The 18,965-nt window shown below is 39.5% G+C and overlaps 2 long non-coding RNA genes across 2 annotated transcripts; one reads left to right on the forward strand and one right to left on the reverse strand.

Moving 5' to 3' along the window:
• The first annotated feature begins 515 nt into the window (after nt 1-515).
• Nucleotides 516-1,913, forward strand: LOC117459698 (uncharacterized). Its single transcript, XR_004553552.2, has 4 exons — nt 516-601; nt 1,098-1,209; nt 1,416-1,573; nt 1,711-1,913. It is a non-coding gene; the product is annotated as an uncharacterized lncRNA (long non-coding RNA).
• Nucleotides 1,914-17,189: 15,276 nt separating this feature from the next.
• LOC139435255 (uncharacterized) lies at nt 17,190-18,440 on the reverse strand. The gene is made up of 3 exons (XR_011644548.1): nt 18,111-18,440; nt 17,376-17,445; nt 17,190-17,294 (listed from the first exon to the last, which is right to left on the reverse strand). It is a non-coding gene; the product is annotated as an uncharacterized lncRNA (long non-coding RNA).
• Between the last annotated feature and the right edge of the window lie 525 nt (nt 18,441-18,965).

Consider the following 18,965-nt stretch of genomic DNA (forward strand, 5'->3'; position numbering starts at 1 on the left):
TGGTATTACTTATCTTGTAACATGTAAGTCTCCCGCTCTTGTCATCTTTCAGGCTTTGCATTTGAACTCCTATGACTGGTTGCGGACTTGAAGGGAACGCCTTCCTGACATCCAGGAAAAAGGTGAGATTATAATACATTTGAATGCCAAAAGCAAGTTATTGTTTTTAACTTTTTAAATATGATTGTTTTGGGGCATTTCAGTTGTATTGGACAGGCAGTAGAGATCTACTGGAAACAGTGGAGAGGGAGGAGATGATATGCAGCATACGGCCAGCTGGATGGTTGCTGCTCCGTGTGGAACGTGTCCTATCAGGTAAAGCACTTTGGTACCCAGTTATTTATGGTGTTGAGTTTGAATTTAGCTTTTGGAATGTAATTTCCAACTGTGCATTGTAAAGACTGAAAAAACAGCCTCAGGTTAAAGCTTGACATGATTTGGTCTTTTACTTAAGAAGGTGTTTGTCCTCCTGTGTTGTCTTATTTCCTTATCTTTCTTTCAGGTGTAACATCTATCAATGGTTGTACATGACAGAGACCTCCTCCGCCTCTTTGCTGTCTTACTAGTCAATCCTTCTGATCAGGTCCTTTCCTAAATAGTGGTAAGTTTTACAGTTCAGTGTACGTTAATTTAGTAACTTAATGCTTTACCGCTGTTGAATAAATCCTATATTGCTAGTCATTTTATTAAAACTACGATTTGTAAACTTTTTGATTCCAATTACAATAATCTTTTTGTTATAATTGTAAAACATATCTTAACATCCATCAGCAATCAATACAACAAATCATCCAACACTAAATAGAAGACATCTGGACCTATTTATTTTGATACAGCAGCATGTGTTGGGACTGCTCATTGATGTCATCAAGAGCCATTGAGTCTACCTTTTGTAGTCGGCCTCTCAGAATGTTTAGCATTTATTTGTATTTTAACATTCCTATAATAATTAGTTTTTTTATTGTTTTGTTCTTTATTTTTGTTGTGAGAATCACTTTGCAATTATTGTGTAAGTGCTATATAAATAGTTATACTAATATTATTGTTGTTACTATTATTAATAATGTCTTCTTTGTTTTCTTTATTCATCGCTGCAGAAAGGATCATGCCAGCCCACATCAAACACCTGATCAAGAGCTTGTGAACCTCACTGCTGCAGACGCCTGTGTGATATTCCACTCTGACTGGAACCCTGAATATGACCTGCAGGTACGATATATATATATATATATATATATATATCTGCTCTGTCCGTCCTAAAGATAGTTCAATACGGCTACAACAACAACAACAGTCTTTCCGTTTATTCCCTCGGTTCTTTAAGTGTATATTATTTTCCCACTTAATGCTTAAAAACGTTGAACAGCAGCTGCACATGATGCTCTTTTGACCCCTCTTTTAATTTTTTATTTCAGGCTCAAGCTCGGTTCGTCATCGTTTTGGCCAGTCTAAGGCGGTGAAGGTGTACCGTCTGATCACTAGAAACTATGAGAGGGAAATGCTGGATAAAGCTAGTCTGAAGCTCGGGCTGGACCGTGCCGTCCTCCAGAGCATGAGTGGGAACAACAACGGGGTGAGAAAAATAAAATCTGTCATATTTCTAGATGCCAAGTCATGTTTGGGTCAGTCGCTGTTGCAGTACACTTAGTTTATTTTCAAAAAGAGTTTTCTAAATCCACTTGTGTAAATGTCTCTCTGCGTCGCCTTTAGCCGGTCCAGCAGTTCTCCAAGAAGGAGATCGAGGACCTGCTGAGGAAAGGAGCCTACGCCGCCATCATGGACGAGAACGACGAAGGCAATCGCTTCTGCTAGGAGGACATCGACCAGATCCTGCAGCGAAGAGCCTCCATCATCATCATCATCATCATCATCATCATCATCATCATCATCATCATCATCATCATCATCATCATCATCATCATCATCATCACCAGGTATGTTCTTAGCAGCACGAGCCACTTGCGCTTTGTGAGACACCAAGTTCTTGGTTATTTGAAATGTAATATTGATGATGTAATAATTAAAACTAGGGATGGGTACCGAGCCCTGGTATTAAATGGGCCCCGGGGCTGAATTATGAAAGACCGTGGTACCGTTAACGTCCAACGTTATCGATCTTTTTATCGGTGCTGGAGACATTTAAAAAATAGATGTCATATGTATTATATCTACATAAACATTATATCGCAGTCTTACTGTTGCCAACTCCGTTTCTAATATGCAATAAGACTACAAAGTGCGTCTATGATTTGTTTTCGATCTTTCCAATCCAGACGAGAGATCTCTCTCCCCTGTCGGTGTGCGAGGGGGTGGGGCAGTTTACACACAGAACCTGCTACATGCATGCAACACGCACACAAACACATGGCGGAGAGAACTAAGCACCCCTTAAGTCCTGCCCCCCCGAGCACACACTCTCGGCTCACTAGAATGAATGGAGAGAGAGAATAAATCTAGATTCGGATTTTAGTGCATTTTACAGCTTTAAGGACTTAATGATTCTAGGGCTATACAATAGTTCACACTGGGTAGTTTATTTAGTTTCAAAAAAATTATCCACCGATTTACAGACGTCTCTTTCCCCATGTTAGTCAGTGGGAAAAAGTATTTCTGGGCCGGTCGACGTCACAGATTGAAATTGTAGTACCGCCGTTTGGACACAACGAATATTTTCCTCAGAGTCCAGCACACTTCCTGGGGGCTTTGTCTTGAGGTGGAAAATGCTTGTTGCCAATAGTGCAAAAAGAGTTTAGCATGTAAGGGCGGTAACACGAGCTATTTATCTAAACATTTAGCAAAAGTGCTCCACATTCAGACGGAGGAATGCACCGGACTGTCTTTCTAGTAGCTCTGTAGCTCCATGCACGAGTAACGTTTCCACGTCAGGTGTATATTATGTATGCTAGCAGCAACACACAAAGTTAACTCAATGATACAAACATGGGTTAATGATTAGAGGTAACTGAGTTATTTATTTTGTTAAAGTTTCAGCTATTCTGTTTGCAGTTCTGTCATCACATTATTTAATACGATTTGTTAAAACATTGTTGTTTCTTATTTTCAGTTTGCTTCAAGCTGTGGCTGTACGAGAAAGACGTGGAGGACCAAGAGATGCTGGCCAGATTGGCAAAGACCGGAAGATACATAATAGAGAAGATAATGGGAATTAACAAGAAAAAGAAAAACATTTTTTATAATTTCTTTGTTGCTGTTTACATTTTGAATTATATTTGTTATTTTTAAATCAAATGCATCTATTTTAAATCTGTGTATCTACCGTCCAATTGTTTTTCTTTATTAAACACGTAAACGGAAGAGCGTTTGAGAGGCCTTTTTGCTTTTTACCTTACTAAATGGTCTAATGGTCAGTGCAACGGGGGGCGGGGCGAAACTCACGGAAGTGATTTCAAAACAAAAGCGGTGATAATATTATAAACAAAGGGAAACAAGGTGAATTTATCGATCACAACGAAAACGGCCAAGACACATATTGAGCCCAGAAAATGGATGTTACTAAGGGCTGTAAATATAATAAGCCTATGTCTAAAATGGACAACATTGTTAGGAGATTTAAACTATAGGCTACAGCGATTCTGCACTGCGGTCACTCCGCCATCTCTCGCGTTTTTTTTCTTTCAAATCAGCTGCTCTTCATTCCTGCTATATTTGACCAGTGATACAAATATGTTTTACCACAAGTTCTTAAGGAAACTGACACTGTTGGACTCCGTACTATTTTGACTTCTACCAGAAATAAAATGAAGTAGCCTACTTTTGCTGTGTAGCTACTTTGTGAGTAATCCTCTGTCAGAGTCCCCTCCTTAGTAGGCTACATAATGCATGTTTTCTGCTATCTTTGATGAATGATAAAAATATGATTTTACCATTTTACCACTTAATTAAATTGATACCGTTTGACTTTGTATTATTTAGCCTGCTACTTTCAATACATTGAAGTACTTTAACTGTGTATTGTTTGAGGAATACTCTGTCAAAATCCCCTGCTGAGAACAAAATCTGGCCACTTCTGTTTGATGAGGGAATTATTTTGTGTTGCCATTAGTTCTTCGTGAGATAATTGATCCTGTTGGACTCAGTACGACTGAAACTACCCCCACAAGAACTATGAAGTACTTACTGTGTACTTTTCCAACAATCCTCTGTCATGAGACTGATATTGTTGGACAGAGTATTTTAAGAGGATGGTAGACTTGATACCAGCAATACTTCCAGTCAGTACTCCGGCAGCAGCATGTGTACCCCTTGGAAAGTCTTTAGAGTCTGGCCTGGATAGCTGGTCTATCCTTCAGCACACTGACACACTGTCACTCTTGTTGGCCTCTTATGAAGCTGCTGTCTTTTAATATATGAATATTTCTCTGCTCCAGTTCATTCCTCGCTAATTCTGCACAGAGTGCCCTAACTTACAGCAGTTGAAAAGTTTTGTGAAAGGATAAATTCTTCATGGGCTTCAATGGCTTTAGTAAAGGGTGTTTTATGGTTGCTTGTATTATCCTCAGATAGTGGTTTGTTTAAATAACTAGTGACATTTTTATAAATATTGCAAAAAAATGGCTACAAAATATATAACCTGGCCGGTTTAGCCAGTCTGTATTTCTTCAAGCACCACAAGATTCATAGTTTATAAAGTACAATTCTGGGCCATTGATTGTGTCATTTCTCCAAACACATACAGTAAAAATGGTGCAGGAAAAGGACTTTACATTGTATTATACTTAAAGACAGGACTATTCAGTTAAGAGAAGAGAAAAAGGAAAGCAAATTGTCATAATGGGTGATGTAACCTTAAACAAATCAAGTTTTATTTATATAGCACATTTATAAACGATTTTTGGTGGAGCCAAAGTGCTGTACATATAATCAAAATAGCCTACAGTAGAGACACTTTACAGCAAATACAACAGCACAGATTGTTCAGAATATCAGTATGAGAAAAACGACACCCTCTGTCCTTAGACCCTCACATCGTACAAGGAAACACTTCCGGAGAAAACCCACAGTTTAAAGGGGAACATGGGAGAAACCTCAGGGAGAGCAACAGAGGAGGGATCCCTCTCCCAGTTCGGACAGACGTGCAATAGATGCCGTGTGTAAATCCAAGAGATAATACATTTTACAGCGTAGATAGACCGAATTCAAAATGTAAACGGCAACAAAGAAATTATAAAAAATGTTTTTCTTTTTCTTGTTAATTCCCATTATCTTCTCTATTATGTATCTTCCGGTCTTTGCCAATCTGGCCAGCATCTCTTGGTCCTCCACGTCTTTCTCGTACAGCCACAGCTTGAGGCAAACTGAAAATAAGAAACAACAATGTTTTAACAAATCGTATTCAATACTCTGATGACAGAACTGTAAACAGAATAGCTGAAACTTTAACAAAATAAATAACTCAGTTACCTCTAATCATTAACCCATGTTTGTATCATTGAGTTAACTTTGTGTGTTGCTGCTAGCATACATAATATACACCTGACGTGGAAACGTTACTCGTGCATGGAGCTACAGAGCTACTAGAAAGACAGTCCGGTGCATTCCTCCGTCTGAATGTGGAGCACTTTTGCTAAATGTTTAGACAAATAGCTCGTGTTACCGCCCTTACATGCTAAACTCTTTTTGCACTATTGGCAACAAGCATTTTCCACCTCAAGACAAAGCCCCCAGGAAGTGTGCCGGACTCTGAGGAAAATATTCGTTGTGTCCAAACGGCGGTACTACAATTTCCTTATCAGTCTGTGACATCGACCGGCCCAGAAATACTTTTTCCCACTGACTAACATGGGGAAAGAGACGTCTGTAAATCGGTGGATAATTTTTTTGAAACTAAATAAACTACCCAGTATGAACTATTGTATAGCCCTAGAATCATTAAGTCTGCTTAGTTCTCTCCGCCATGTGTTTGTGTGCGCACGCGCGCATGTGTGTGTTGCATGCATGTAGCAGGTTCTGTGTGTGTAAACTGCCCCACCCCCTCGCACACCGACAGGGGAGAGAGATCTCTCGTCTGGATTGGAAAGATCGAAAACAAATCATAGACGCACTTTGTAGTCTTATTGCATATTAGAAACGGAGTTGGCAACAGTAAGACTGCGATATAATGTTTATGTAGATATAATACATATGACATCTATTTTTTAAATGTCTCCAGCACCGATACAAAGATCGATAACGTTGGACGTTAACGGTACCACGGTCTTTCATAATTCAGCCCCGGGGCCCATTTAATACCAGGGCTCGGTACCCATCCCTAGTTTTAATTATTACATCATCAATATTACATTTCAAATAACCAAGAACTTGGTGTCTCACAAAGCGCAAGTGGCTCGTGCTGCTAAGAACATACCTGGTGATGGTGATGATGGTGGCTCTTCACTGCAGGATCTGGTCCATGTCCTCCTAGCAGAAGCGATTGCCTTCGTCGTTCTCGTCCATGATGGCGGCGTAGGCTCCTTTCCTCAGCAGGTCCTCGATCTCCTTCTTGGAGAACTGCTGGACCGGCTAAAGGCGACGCAGAGAGACATTTACACAAGTGGATTTAGAAAACTCTTTTTGAAAATAAACTAAGTGTACTGCAACAGCGACTGACCCAAACATGACTTGGCATCTAGAAATATGACAGATTTTATTTTTCTCACCCCGTTGTTGTTCCCACTCATGCTCTGCAGGACGGCACGGTCCAGCCCGAGCTTCAGACTAGCTTTATCCAGCATTTCCCTCTCATAGTTTCTAGTGATCAGACGGTACACCTTCACCGCCTTAGACTGGCCAAAACGATGACGAACCGAGCTTGAGCCTGAAATAAAAAATTAAAAGAGGGGTCAAAAGAGCATCATGTGCAGCTGCTGTTCAACGTTTTTAAGCATTAAGTGGGAAAATAATATACACTTAAAGAACCGAGGGAATAAACGGAAAGACTGTTGTTGTTGTTGTAGCCGTATTGAACTATCTTTAGGACGGACAGAGCAGATATTGTGGAAATTGATGTGAGATATTGTACCAAAGAACTGTGATACATGTAAAAGGGCAGAAAGTCTTGTTGCACTTTCCAGACATTAAAAGAGGTCTGTTGAGTTCCCTGGTAATTATCAAATAGTAGCAGTTAAGTGAATACTGTTCAAGCAATACCTGTGTTTGTGTTTTATACTGATTTCTCTGTTTTGATCCTTTCATAAATGTGAGGACTAAAATGGCGAGAGACAAAGGGCTGTAAAAAATGAGTTTTATTGCAGTGGGGGAGGTCGAGGTATGCAGCACAGGGTGTGTGGTGTGGGGAGAGGAAATTCTGTTTGAGATCTCTGGCAGGCCAGGTTTTTAGGAAATCTATGTATCTTGAATAAGTATGTGTGAGTTTATACATTCCTGTGTGTTAATAGTTGAAGGAACAAAAGGTACATTTTTCCTCTCCAATATAGAGAGGTTTTTTTATAGATTTCTGAAACAATGTTCCCTTTTTTGTTAGAAATAGATGAGCACAATAGTTTTTTCTTTGACTTTTTACCTGTTTATCAAAAGAGTGTTTTAAGCTATTTGTGAAGAAGGAAGATGCAGAATTAAGGGTGATTTCTGTTTGGAGTGTAAAGATTATCCCTGATAATGTTTTCTGGGTTAAACCATCGATAAGTTTTACAAATGGGGAGGGACATTTTCCTTGAGTTTTAATGGGGTGCCTTCCCAACACCTGTGGCTTTCAAAGCTGCCAGACGCTGATTTCCCTGTGAGATAGCGTTTTGGTATCTCCCCAATGAAACGCCACCCCTTCTTTACACTAGGGAAATGTTTTTCTGGTGGTTAGTCCTCTCTTCATGCGTTGTCAAGACGAATAGGATGTCCGCAGGGCGTGAATAAGGGCGGGAGTACTCCACACATTGCTTATATGATTATTTGAATTGTATAAGTAATGTATTATATTATATCGTATTGCATTATACTACTTTGTTTAATTAAAACGGATTATTGTTTAACTGGTATCCTGTTGTCTTCTAATTCCTTCCCTGTTATGATTTCAAGCAGGACTCGTCAAAACAACACGCGGTGAGGAGTTGGGTTGTAAAAACCCCCACCTCGCAACAAGTGGTGACCCCGACGTGAGCGAGTGGGAGTTCACAGGGAGTCACATCAGGAGCCAGCGGACGAAGCAGTCCAGGGGGGCACCTCGAAATACTTCTGACAACTAAAAACAGAGCTCTATACAAAAACACAGGTAAGCACGGATACCCGTTACACTCGAAATCTGTGATTTGGATATATTCAAATTTTTTAGAGTTGTCAGGAATATTTCTCAGTGTCATAGACTAGATGATTAAATAATGCAATGCATATATTAGTATAGGTAGGTAACGACGGACTACTAATCTCATAAGATAGTGTACTGCATACATTAACATAGATAGGTAACGACGGACTATAATTGTGGTATAATTATGCAGTACATATAGAATAAAGTAGGTAACTTTGGACTACTATGATGATAAAGCAAAGGCGGAGAACCTTAAGAATGCTACACGTGAAGCGACGAGAAATGTAAGGTTAAGGTGAAGGGCCCCGTTGATTTTAGGGAAATCAAGTCGGCAATTTCAGTCGGTGCGAGTCCAGTGGATTTCCTGAAAAGATATCCATGCAGGGCGAAACTGAATAATACTTCTTCAGCCTCATAGGACGCTGGAGTGTATTATATGTAATTAAATACCAAGAGGAGATACGCACATTTCAAAAAGCCATTTTGAAACGAACGGAATCTCGTTCTCTTGTTCTGTGGGGTTATTAATCTAAGAAGCTAAACGTGACGATAAAGGATTCTGTTGACCTGGGTTTCGGCTCCATGAGGATGTCACATAGCTGAAAAGCCGTGTCGAAGCGCATTCTAAGGTCGCATTATCTGTTGAAATAAACATCGCACCAAAAAAGCTCGATAGACTGTACGGGGAATAATTTTATGTGAATAACTACTAATAAATAAGGGAGAAAAGACCAGATAAATACGCATAGTTTAAGCTGGTTGCTCTCAGAAGCATCTTTCCCCTCAAGTGAGGTGGAACTGGTGAGGTGCCGCCATCTGGTGGAGGTATTTTGTAGTACTTCTTGCATTAGTACATTCCAGTTGACCAGGCGCCTTTAATCCGAAGCGACTCACAATAAGTGCGTTAGACTAGGAAAATAAAAAATAAGAACACAGGATAATTGAAATATATATCTGGGTTAATAGAGCCAAAACATTTCAAGTACTACTCAACTGCCTTTTGGTAAGCCAGTCCGTTAATAGCATTATAAGTGCTTCTGGTAGTACTTCTTGATTAATATAATATAATATATATATATATATAAATATACATCATTCAAAGTGGGGGTGTAATACTGCAGTTTTTTACACTCAAAATAGTTACACATTTGAATTAAGGGCAGGACAGTTAAATAAATACATTAACTGCGTTAGGAGTAACGACGAGTATTGTCCAATATATTAATAAATAACACTGAACACATAGCAACCTAGTCAGATAAATAAGATATAATCACCATGGAGGGACAGTTTGAAAATAAAGATTTACACGTCCCTATTCCCGGAAGTTTCCGAGAGCAATGGAGACAGACTGAGAGATTGATTCTCAGTGGACTCAAACAGGGAGACAAGAAAAAGGCTTGTGCCGACCTTGGGTTCCTCCAAAAAAAAAAAAAAAAAAAAAATGATAGAAGAAGACAGAGTGGGAGGAGATGAAGCTCTAGGAAATTTAAGCTCAGCTCTAAATGTTTATGAACGACAACTTGTAAAAAAACTGGGGGACCTAAACCAAAAAAAAAGCACGGATTAGTAAACCGGAGGAAACTAAACAAAGATAAGGGAGAAAAGTCAGATAAAGGATTGCGAAGTCAAGCTGGCTGGAGGCGTGGGTTTGAAAAAGCCCCCACTGCACAGCTTTCCTCTGAAAAAGGAGGGAATAACATTGAAGATTAATAGATCAATGTGTCGTAGATATTTAAATAAATAAGAAACATTGCATTGTGAATTTCGTGGTATTTGTCATTTACTGAGAAGTTTACTTATATTTCAAAGGCATTGATTGCATACAGTAACGTTGAGGGAAAGTAATAATACTGTTTGCTGAGTATATGAAGCAGGTTAAAGTTTGATTCAAATTGAACATAATAGTGGATTATTCCACCTAGTGTTTTTATAATATCATTAGTAGACATTAATTGTGTTTGTAAGTTTATGAAGAAAGAGTAGAAAGTAAACGGGAGGTTGTTAAGAGAAGTAGATGTTTTGAAGAGTTCAGAGAGAGTAAAACTTGTTTCTAAATAATGTCATATTGTTTTGTGAGTAAACATGAAATAAAAATATATTTACTAGATATAACAACAACATGCTTAACTAGGTTGACAGAAAACTGCTATTAACCAGTTTCAGCAGCTACTGTCATATCTGTGTTCTACAGAGAACATATGTTGCATTTACAATTCATATTAAGGAAGTCCACAATTGATACCATTAAAGACCTTTTTTGGTTTCAAATTAAAGAAGATTTTAAAAATGAAGTAAGCAGGACTTCAACTAGACAAAAGAGATTTTACAATGTGGTTTTACTACTGTTAATGGAGTAAAGAATCTGGGTAGACTACTGCCATTGATTTGTTTTAACATTCACATGTTTCAGCATTCCTGACCATATAGACACTCAGCCGTTTTATTTTGTAACCCTTTGGGGGAGAGATTTAAATTGAGTTTATCTCCAGTTGCTGATTTATTGTGATCACACTGGAAAGTTGTGCGCCACCTTTGGGTTGTACTCTGAATCAGTGTGTTGGTGAAGAGTTGCTCACTACAGAAACAGAAGAACTGTGCAAAGAACGCATCTGAGGAGGGTTTGACATTTTGCGTGTACCTCGTTGCCAAGGCAACAGTGGTGGGAAGAGGAACAGCAGTTTTGGGGGATTCCTGCTGTGCAGAGGACAAGTGTGTCTGCTGACTGTAGCACATTGATCCAGAGGTGCCTTCCCCCTCAGGACATCCCAGTGCAAGAGTTTCATTGATCCTATTGGCTACAGCTGCAGAGGACAACGCATTACTGACTGTTCACAATGTGACAAGATCTTGAGACAGGCTGGTCTCAGACGGTTCAGACTCTGAGGAAAATATGCGATGATTTGACAGCATAACTGTGCAAGAGTTTTCCAGAGGGGGGTGTACAACAATAACATTAGTGTTTGAGAAGGGAGGCTGATTGTTTAAACGATGGTCTGGAATACTGAAAAGATTAAAGTTTAATATTCTTGGTTGACAAACAAGACATCTGATTATTAGGTCACACATAATAATTTAGACATATAAACTAACTATGAGTAAAGGGATTAATGGAGTTCATATCCTAGGGAGGGTTAGTTATGTTGCGAATACTTCGCAGGGTATTTGCTAATGTATTTTGAAGAACAAAAAACAAGGACACAAGTCCAATTTTGCTTTGTTTTTAGATTAAATTGTCCGTTACCAAAACTGTTCACCTTGTGTCTAGATTTGGACTTTGATGGTAAGGGAGTATTTAGGCTTATTTTTATACATCTGACATTTTAAAATATGTTGGCTAGTCACCAGATAGACATTGGTTAAGAACTTTTCTGAAGATTGAATATTTGTTCCATTTCTACATATTCCTATTTAAAAAGTAATTTTAGAGTAAAGAGGGCTGATGCTGAAATGGGAAATAATGTGGGGCCTTCAATCACCCATTAGAAGGGTGCATATTATTGACGACCAATAGGGAGGAGGGGTCACTCGACCCACCCTGCAGTGGTTTTTAAAATCTTACTTGCAGCTTCACAGGAAGCGCACGGCACCAGATTATGAGTTTAGAGGACTAGCGGCACCACCTCCTAATGGACATTCATTTAGTTAGTAATTAACTGACATTTAGAGATGTTAAAAAGTAAAAACATACCTACCATGAGGGATGATTCCTAAGTTCAGCTACAAACCATTGATGAAATTACTTCTGTTTTTAGGTCCTTGATAAGGGAAGAAGTGATTGTTACATGTTCAGGACACCCAGGGTTCCACGCACTGTTAAAGAGGGTAACATTGTTCTTTAAGTGCACCAGAATTGAAGATAAATTAATAGAATGAGTTATGGAATACATAGCAGAGCTTTACAGATCCTGATAATGTTTTGACACAAGATAATAGTGATGTACACAAGTTTCTGAATTACATGTATTAGACGTGTTGATATTGATTAGGTGTAAATGAACTGCAGTAGTAGTACAATAAGGAAGTGACATTTTTTGGCTAACACTTTTCAGGGAATTTGGGAAAACAGAGATATCTTGAACATTATAGTTGTAATTGTGAATTAATAAATGATGGCGCTCCATATATACAGATTTTTATAGACGGAGGATGCTGGCCTGAGCTGGAACATCTCTGCAGGGCACGACACGACACATGGCCAAAAAGACCAACTGACCTTTGACCCTGACCGACAGGGTAACTTGGGAAGGCACTCTCAATGACTGACTCTGAGGTGTACCTGACCAAAACCTGACTTTACAACCTGACAGTGTGAGTGTGAGTGTGTGTATGTCTGCACCTGATCAGTGCAACTGCATGATTTAAAACGATGACTAATCAAGCATGTTTTGGACTAACACATTATTTTTGTGTGATAATAATGTGTGAAATGAGAGGTTTCCTAACATTGCACAAAAGGGGAAACCGTATCTAACTTACTTGATATTTCACTCCCACAGGAGGTGGCTGTTTGCAGAATGTGAAACTCAAACTAAAACATGAAGATTCTGTTTCTTTTAGGACTGAATGATGGAGAGAAACACTCTCAAGTGTTTACTGTGGAAATAATGGATGCACATTTGGAAAAATGTTTGGTATTGTCTTATAATCCATTATGACCTGAAGGTTTTCTTCCCATGCAGGATTTTGTTTACACATGAGATAATGTGTAAAAAAAGGGGGAGTGTAAACTTCACAATGTACATTTTTTTTTATTTAGGGACTGAAAGGAACCGGCTGGCACAACTCGATTGTTCAATCTGACCATTGATTGACAGTTTTAGAATTGACCTGCTCCATATTTGGGGATAACACACTGTTTGATGAATGTTGACATGTCTCTAATATTGATTGAGTTATAGCAGGTAACACAGATAGAGAATCAGTGGCCAAGGGGCTACTGTGAGAGATGTAAGTCCAGAATGGAATGCTGGGAGCTGACCTGTGAGTAATGTTTCAACAGACAACATCATGTAACTAGCCTGGTAAAGAAGTAAAAGCCATAGACTTTATTGTTTAGGTCATTATGGGGATATACATTCCATCTACATTTATAATAGAAAGACATTTGATGACAGTTTGTTGGAATTCTGTATTCATTTTTTCAGTGGGATAATATCTAAGCACTGACGGGTAGAAGCAGTATCACCAGGAAGCCATTCACTTTGTTAGTATCGTGATTTTGGTTGTTTTTGAATCCATAACATTAGTGTGTTTCTTTACCAGAAACATTAGCAGTTCAAATCATATTTAGATTTTTAATGGGATCTCAGGGATTTCATTTAAAAATAAACACAGATGCTTGTCAGAAATTCAGAGCTATTGAAATATGTTATTTAGTTTACCTAAAGATGTTGTGGTTCTTATTTAGTGGGCACAGTCCAAGTATTAAGATTCTGAAGCAGGACAATTAATTTAGAAAACCTGTGCACACACGTCTGTTGTTTTAAGACACCCCACCAACAGGCTCCAAGTTGCCCACGCACTGGTGGGTCAAACAGCCGAGGGCCCCAGAGCCCGGAGCGTAGGCTTGAGGGATTTGTATCAGATTTCTCCACACAGGTTGCTGACGCCGAAAGGGGGACCCGAGACGCAGGAGGCTGACTGTCAACCCCAGGCTCTCCGGCCCCGACCGAGTGACCCAGGGGACATCCCATGCCGTCCGCCTACAAGGAAAGGGGGACAACTGGTACCACACTGGAGCCAGTGTGCGGCGGGGAAAACACCTGCGAGGACCCTAGACGACATCAGGACAGATCTGGCTCTCGTCATGGAGGTCGACTCGGATGCTGTCATCAGCGGACTGGAGGAGAAGGATCGGGAGGACATCCATCCAGCAGTCGTCCCAGGAGGCATCATCATCGGACCGGAGAAGGAAGATCGAAAGGAAATCTATTCAGCATCGACTCGGAAGCCGCCATCAGCGAGCCGGAGGAGAAGGAAGACATCTCTCTAGCAGGCAGCCCAGAAGCCGCCGTCAGCGGATCAGAGGGAACAAAGACACGGCAAGCCAGGACGGCACAGGGGACTCCACTCTCCGCTGAAACAGGAGTGTGTGTTAAGTGCAACAAGACGGTGTATGGAGCCAGCCAGGCCTGCCAAGCTATGGGCAGCCTCTACCATGACAGCTGCTTCACCTGCAGCGCCTGTAGTCGAAGGCTGAGAGGGAAGGCGTTCTACTATGACGCAGGAAGGGTTTTCTGTGAAGAGGACTTTCTGTACTCTGGGTTCCAGCAGTCTGCAGACAAGTGCAACGCAGGTGGACATCTGATCATGGACATGCAGGCCTGCAGGCCCTGGGGAAGTTGTACCGCCCCGGTTGCTTCCGCTGCGTCATCTGCAACGAGAGCCTGGACGGAGTGCCCTTCACTGTGGACACTGAGAATAAAATCTACTGTCTGAAAGACTACCACAGGGTCCTGGCGCCTAAATGTGCTGCGTGTAACCAGCCCATCCTGCCCTCAGAGGGGTCTGATGAAACCATTCGAGTTATATCCATGGACAAAGACTAACCTGTGGGTGTTGTTGTGTGCCGTGCATCCGCTCATTATGTGTCAGACTAATCACTTCCACCATTGAGGGAAAAGCTGCTTCTCCCCCTCCTGACACTGTTGGCCTGTGTCTCGGAGGACGAGTATGGAGACTCAGCAGACAAGGACGCAGTTTTTTGACATTTTTTGGTCTCCCTCTCATTCTGCCATAAGAAATTGCTATGAAGGGCTGTTTCTAAATGTTTAAAGGGCTCTAAATATAATGTTGAGAGATGAACACAGTGGAGAGGAGCGACAATAGTTATGGTTCAAGTGCCTTGTATAAGTTGCACTCTTTTTTTAAGAGTGCAAAAGAGGGAATTGTGGAAATTGATGTGAGATATTGTACCAAAGAACTGTGATACATGTAAAAGGGCAGAAAGTCTTGTTGCACTTTCCAGACATTAAAAGAGGTCTGTTGAGTTCCCTGGTAATTATCAAATAGTAGCAGTTAAGTGAATACTGTTCAAGCAATACCTGTGTTTGTGTTTTATACTGATTTCTCTGTTTTGATCCTTTCATAAATGTGAGGACTAAAATGGCGAGAGACAAAGGGCTGTAAAAAATGAGTTTTATTGCAGTGGGGGAGGTCGAGGTATGCAGCACAGGGTGTGTGGTGTGGGGAGAGGAAATTCTGTTTGAGATCTCTGGCAGGCCAGGTTTTTAGGAAATCTATGTATCTTGAATAAGTATGTGTGAGTTTATACATTCCTGTGTGTTAATAGTTGAAGGAACAAAAGGTACATTTTTCCTCTCCAATATAGAGAGGTTTTTTTATAGATTTCTGAAACAATGTTCCCTTTTTTGTTAGAAATAGATGAGCACAATAGTTTTTTCTTTGACTTTTTACCTGTTTATCAAAAGAGTGTTTTAAGCTATTTGTGAAGAAGGAAGATGCAGAATTAAGGGTGATTTCTGTTTGGAGTGTAAAGATTATCCCTGATAATGTTTTCTGGGTTAAACCATCGATAAGTTTTACAAATGGGGAGGGACATTTTCCTTGAGTTTTAATGGGGTGCCTTCCCAACACCTGTGGCTTTCAAAGCTGCCAGACGCTGATTTCCCTGTGAGATAGCGTTTTGGTATCTCCCCAATGAAACGCCACCCCTTCTTTACACTAGGGAAATGTTTTTCTGGTGGTTAGTCCTCTCTTCATGCGTTGTCAAGACGAATAGGATGTCCGCAGGGCGTGAATAAGGGCGGGAGTACTCCACACATTGCTTATATGATTATTTGAATTGTATAAGTAATGTATTATATTATATCGTATTGCATTATACTACTTTGTTTAATTAAAACGGATTATTGTTTAACTGGTATCCTGTTGTCTTCTAATTCCTTCCCTGTTATGATTTCAAGCAGGACTCGTCAAAACAACACGCGGTGAGGAGTTGGGTTGTAAAAACCCCCACCTCGCAACAATATATATATATATATATATATATATATATATATATCGTACCTGCAGGTCATATTCAGGGTTCCAGTCAGAGTGGAATATCACACAGGCGTCTGCAGCAGTGAGGTTCACAAGCTCTTGATCAGGTGTTTGATGTGGGCTGGCATGATCCTTTCTGCAGAGATGAATAAAGAAAACAAAGAAGACATTATTAATAATAGTAACAACAATAATATTAGTATAACTATTTATATAGCACTTACACAATAATTGCAAAGTGATTCTCACAACAAAAATAAAGAACAAAACAATAAAAAAACTAATTATTATAGGAATGTTAAAATACAAATAAATGCTAAACATTCTGAGAGGCCGACTACAAAAGGTAGACTCAATGGCTCTTGATGACATCAATGAGCAGTCCCAACACATGCTGCTGTATCAAAATAAATAGGTCCAGATTTCTTCTATTTAGTGTTGGATGATTTGTTGTATTGATTGCTGATGGATGTTAAGATATGTTTTACAATTATAACAAAAAGATTATTGTAATTGGAATCAAAAAGTTTACAAATCGTAGTTTTAATAAAATGACTAGCAATATAGGATTTATTCAACAGCGGTAAAGCATTAAGTTACTAAATTAACGTACACTGAACTGTAAAACTTACCACTATTTAGGAAAGGACCTGATCAGAAGGATTGACTAGTAAGACAGCAAAGAGGCGGAGGAGGTATCTGTCATGTACAACCATTGGTAGATGTTACACCTGAAAGAAAGATAAGGAAATAAGACAACACAGGAGGACAAACACCTTCTTAAGTAAAAGACCAAATCATGTCAAGCTTTAACCTGAGGCTGTTTTTTCAGTCTTTACAATGCACAGTTGGAAATTACATTCCAAAAGCTAAATTCAAACTCAACACCATAAATAACTGGGTACCAAAGTGCTTTACCTGATAGGACACGTTCCACACGGAGCAGCAACCATCCAGCTGGCCGTATGCTGCATATCATCTCCTCCCTCTCCACTGTTTCCAGTAGATCTCTACTGCCTGTCCAATACAACTGAAATGCCCCAAAACAATCATATTTAAAAAGTTAAAAACAATAACTTGCTTTTGGCATTCAAATGTATTATAATCTCACCTTTTTCCTGGATGTCAGGAAGGCGTTCCCTTCAAGTCCGCAACCAGTCATAGGAGTTCAAATGCAAAGCCTGAAAGATGACAAGAGCGGGAGACTTACATGTTACAAGATAAGTAATACCAGAGCAGTGTTTAGGACATGCAGAGAACAGATCAAATCCCCTGACAGGCTCACACACTTTGGTGATGTCCTCATCTGATGATGATGTTTCATTTTTAGCAAGTAACATTACTCAAGGTATATGTTGGACCCAACTCATGTACAGTATGTTTTTAATCTCCTCAACAATGGTCTGTATAGTTGAGTAGAAACAAACTGTCCCTACAGTTTCAGGTAGATTAACAAAGAAAAGTTTTCAATGAAGCACAAAACCCCTCTTTGTATTAAGCTAGCTGACTGGTGGAGTTAGCTAACGTTAGCTAACTTCATGTCCAACACAAAACCTCTAACGTGCATTACATTGACGATTTTAAACACAACTTAACTCTCTCAACTTGTAAAATAACGTTAATTTAACATACCCTTAAATAACTACATCACGTTTTTCAGGGGCAACACAAACTGCAGAAAACGTTAGCTGCTAACTGTTGTTAGCTAAGACAGCTAGCTCGTAACGATAGCCTCCTAGCAAACGTAAGATTACGTTAACATTAACTTAACGTTGTAAGAAAGCAAAACGAACCTTCGAGACATATTTTACTCTCAGACTGGGTGTAATTGTGTAGCGTTGCTTACCTCCAGAAGGACTTTTAGCTGTTTCCCAGTAGAGACTAGAGAGAGCTGTCAGAGCGGTTTCTCTCAGAAGAGCAGCATTGGGCGGACCAGATAAGAACCAGTTAAGTCTTGGAGCCCACCGACGTCTTCCATGTTGTTATTTTCATTTAGTAGTTTGCCTTATAGTCCTTCTCCTCCATTTTCTTGCTCTTCTCGAGTAGCCAGTGTGGTGCTGTTGCTTTGGTCTGGGTCTCTGGACCTGTGAGCTAACCACGCCCCGTTCATTTGCATATAATGAATGGAAATGTCTGATCATGAAATACAAGTCACATGAAATAAGTCATTATGAAATACGAGTCTCTTGAAATAAAGAAACGCGTCATTATGAAATACAAGTCATCTGAAATATATAAATATGTCATTATGAAATACGAGTCTCTTGAAATAAATAAATGTGTCATTATGAAATACAAGTCTCTTGAAATAAATAAATGTGTCATTATGAAATACAAGTCTCTTGAAATAAATAAATGTGTCATTATGAAATAAAAGTCCCATGAAATAAATAATTGTGTATTTAAATGTACATGTATACATATGTATTGCCTAATTTATTTATTTTATAATTAATTTCATAGGCATATTTATATATATATATGTATTTATTTAATTATTTATGTATATATTTATTTATTTAATATTGGCTTAAATGGCATTCCATATTCCATAGATTTATGCCCTGCTCTCTGATAAGAGAGTGGGCAGGTTCTTCCCTCTCCTCTCACAGCAGGGAGGGGGGCTCCAGACTTAAAGAGCCTGTGACACCATCCCAACAACTGTTGTGCAATGAAATATTGGGCTACTAGTAATCTCGAA

This window comes from Pseudochaenichthys georgianus, chromosome 15 (assembly GCF_902827115.2).
Source record: "Pseudochaenichthys georgianus chromosome 15, fPseGeo1.2, whole genome shotgun sequence".
Lineage (NCBI taxonomy): Eukaryota > Metazoa > Chordata > Actinopteri > Perciformes > Channichthyidae > Pseudochaenichthys > Pseudochaenichthys georgianus.